Genomic DNA, 4403 nt, shown 5'->3' on the forward strand with positions numbered 1-4403 from the left:
TAATTCCTATGGGCAGTTAGTGTTCTGTTCTTATACAGAAAAAAACACAGAGCCTAACGTTTATAAGAATACTATTCCTAGTGTTGATTTAGCTACTACAGAGCAATCATACGCATACACTAAGGGTTTTTCTGCACTGCAGCCTTAAGCGGCTTAGCTCTTCTGTACATACTATCTGGAAATGAAGCAGGCTTAAGAAATCCATTTTCAAATTTCAACCTTTCATCCTCTTTGGTTATAATGATGGCCAGGTGTCTTATTTGGGTTGTAGTTACCACTGGCCCTGATTGGTGGATTCCTACTTTCTTTATCCCTCCCCTCCCATTCCAGGAATATACTGCAAATTGCTTTCCTTACTGTGGGCAACAGAATTTGAGATTCTGTAGTTTTGTGTGAGCCTCCCCCCAGCCTCATTGACTCCCCTTCCCTTTCCTGTCTGGTACAGCCACCACTTAAAAAGAAGACATTACATTTTTATCATTCCTGCTTCACTTGGCTGCAAGGGAAAACTGGCAGAACTCTTATCAAGTTCACCTGGTTAAACAAAAAAAAAAAGGGGGGGGTCACATTTCACCAATCTGATTGTGAACTAGTAAAAAAATGAAATAAGAAAAGAAACAGTAGTTCACCATTCTGGTCCTTGTAGGAGGAGGCAGGAGGGTGAGCAGCTCAGAACAAAATGACACTGAAAGGAAGGGTGCATGGGAATTGTGCGGAGTGGGCAATTTAAGCACATTGAAATCCAGGGTGCAGTTGAACAAAATGACACAAGTCAGAAAACACTACTTTTAAGTATTGAGAACAAGACTGTGCATTCCTGCTCTGAAGAAACAGCCAATGGCTTATATTCATGAAGGAAAACCTGTGTTGCTCTGTAAACCAGTCTCAGTCACTGCTCCCATCATGTGACCTGTAAAGAAGTCATATTGCTACCCCCACAGTGAAGGCCTAAAGGAAGCTTTAGATGAGATGATACAGTCACTCAGGACTAGCATGAGAGATTTTATCGTTTTAATGGATGTCCCATCCTCAGATAAGCAAACACAAAGACAAAAATATCAGCATCTTTCAGCCACGATTTTTTTTAACCTCCTTGTGACACTGGCTTTTTAATTATGATTAGGTAGCTTGGTAGTACTATTTTGCTTTTTAAATTTCATAGGATTTTTAAAAATTCTACATATCAACACAGCTCTCGCCATAGTGGTCCTCTGGAAAGCCCAGTTTCCATCAGGTAACTAAATCAGCCAGACGGTAAAAACAGATGACAACAAAATAAAAAGCCCACAGGAATGAAAACTGCAAGGAAAAATTCTTGCATGACATCAGTCTTTGTGAACAGAGTAAGATACTGAAAAAATAAAAGATCTCTGAATGGCATCAAAAACATAAAAATTGGGATGCCAGGTGAAATTGTCTTGGAAGAACATTCCAACTGAGGGACACAATAGTTGAAAACCCATAGTGTTTCCCTGCCATTTATCTCATTTCCAGAAACTAGGGATTTTCGGAAGAGATTATCTTTGTGCTCAGACTGACTCACTTGGGATGATATAATCCTTCAAATACTTGGGTTTGAAGCAATGCAGGTTGTTAAAAGTAAGCATCCAGTTTTTTTGATTTTCAAGATTTATTTATTGTTTTGAATGTATGCCCCACTTTCTGTTATGGTAACAATCAAAGCAGAAACCTTGGAAACCACTGTTTCTATCAGGTAACTTAATTAACCACTCTGACAATTATCAACTAGTTGCTTTGAGAGGCTTAAAAAAGCAGCACTGTATACAAAGCAATTCAGTGGCATAATGTCATCGTCCAGGAGACTTCAATTATCTCTGGCTAGTATAAGTAGTCTCTGCAGCTTTCTGACCCAAGATACTTTCCATGCATATCACATAAAATTTGCAAAAACATGAGAGCACATCATAATTATTTAAAAATTTGGAAGTTTGTCCTTTTTCCCCCTGTGTTACAAAGATGTTCTTTGACAGAGTGTACAGGAAACAAAACTAGATTAAAAGAACACATCACAGTCCAACTCTGTTCCAGCAAAACTGGCTTGATTTTATGTGCAAAATTAAATATAAGGTTACATTTGTTCCTACTGGAATAAATGGGGTTTGCTTACTTTATCAGGTTTGTGGACAGAGTATAAAAAGGGTACCAGAAATATCCAAAGCACTGGAAGCAAATATGAAAAAGAGTGCCCTTTAGATCGGGCTCATTTAAAGGAAATATCCGTGTGTTTTACTTTGCAACTGTATTGAAGTGAATTGCCACTACCTTCTTCTGCCTTCTTTCAGCTTCTCAGACTGCTTTAATTTGAAAGTCTTTGATGATTGCCTATCCTAATCCTGTTCTAGATTCAAAGCCCAGAGAGAATTGTCAAAGTGCTGCTATACAAGAGTAAGCACAATTTACAGCTAAGTTTTTTTTAAAAATCCACTTCTTCTAATTGTAATGCTGCTATCAGAATACCTCTTCTAATTTTCTTATGCAATAGTAGTTGGTCTTTTGCAATTGCACGTCTAGAAGCCTCTTGGCCTGACAGAGTTGCAATCTTAGCCTGGATTTAGTAAAACATATTGGGAATGAAAGAAGACACAAGAAATTGCATGGCAGCTTTAATACAGTGCAAACTGACTGCTTGCTGTGGTTGGTTTTATTCTTCTTTCAAACTGGTAAGAGCTATAACAAGAGCTCAGGATGCAGTACACAAAGGCAGACTTTCCTCTGGCAAGTGGGTGGAACCATCTGTGATAATCTTCTGCCCATAAAGAGCTGGCAGCATCAGCAGATGACGCAAATACTAGCAGGGAAGCCTCTGAAAAGCCCCTTTCCTGCTGCGAATCTTTTGCAACCCACACATCAGAGCGAGGGAGTTAAAAAGATGAATATCCTTAGCTTAAAAAAATAGTTAAGGCTGCTTAGCACAGAAACACATCAGCAGACAAAATCCATCTGACAACATGTCCAGGCTAGGGATTGCTCTGCAATCATTTCCCAAGTTTTAATTGACAGTGATTTTCATTTATAGCATTCCCATATTTTCCAACTGTTGTCCATCTTTTTTCCCTGTACAAAAATTCATTAGACAGGCCAGGGCAGAATAATTTTGCAATGTGCTTTGTACTTGTATTCCAGAAACTATCTAGAAGCATTGCAGATGTTATATGTTTCTTGTGACAAGCATACAGATGTTGGGAAATCTACCAGTTACCATGGTTTTTCAGTGGTGGAACTTCTTAATGGCTCAATAAGTTTATGTTTTCTTATGAGATGTAGCTGAATCAACAGAAAATGTTTCTTATACGCCCAATTGAACCAATGTGTAGTGACCATAAAGAAGAAATGAAACAAAAATCTTCACATATTTAGGAAACAACAGATTAAAACAAAATTTTAACTGGGGAAAGTAGGAAAAACAACAATTTTTAAAATTATTTTCATATATGTGAAAGATTTTAGAATGCTTCAATACAAGGCCGAATCTGATCTCTTTTAAGACTTCTATAAGACCAATCATATTTTCCTATCTTAATATGCATATTTTTAGAATATAGGTCCATACAATACATTTGAAGTCATATTAATCAAATGTATATAATTTCATAGAATACAGCACACACTAATCCTTTCTCAAACATCAAAGGCTTTGGCATGAACATTCTTTCTGAAGTTTTCTTCTGATAGTCCAACATTGATATATCCAATGATCTAATTGCAAGGTGGATAACCGTGAGCACAGATTTAGGGAGGATATAATAAATGAAAGAATTCTTAGATAACAACAGCATGAGTTGCAAAGACAATTGGAAAACAAAGGGCTCGGTTGTGAATAACATCAACAAAATTCAGAATGAGATGAAACAATATAGATTTTGATGAATTGTGAGTCAAAAGCCCAATGACTATCAAGTATCCTAAATAGCACTGAAGCCCTGCTAAGCAGACCTTTCACTATTTCAAGCAAAAGTAACTATACATTAAGCAACAAAAGAATGTATAATATTTCTATATGCAATCCTTTACTGTACAGATCCCTATCATGGCAAGCAAAAACTGCTTTGCCCCAATGTTATGTATTAAATACAACTCTACTATAAAGGCTAGTAATGGGAGGTGTAACTTCTAAGCCCATTTTAGGCATGAAAGCCAGCTGGGTGACTTTGGGCCAATCACTTTCTCTCGCTCCAGCCGATGTCATGGGTTTGTTGTTTTGGGGAAAATAGGAGGAGAACAGAGTATTAGCTATGTTTTCTAATTAGGTCAGACTGAAACATCTCTTTCTAATGTGCTAAAGATATGCATTTTTAGAAGAATTCAGATATATTTTGTCATTACAATAAGGGAAGAAATTATTGATTAAAATAATGAACTATATATTAGTCAAATTGTGTATA

This window comes from Pantherophis guttatus, chromosome 3 (assembly GCF_059756535.1).
Source record: "Pantherophis guttatus breed Tessera chromosome 3, ASM5975653v1, whole genome shotgun sequence".
Lineage (NCBI taxonomy): Eukaryota > Metazoa > Chordata > Lepidosauria > Squamata > Colubridae > Pantherophis > Pantherophis guttatus.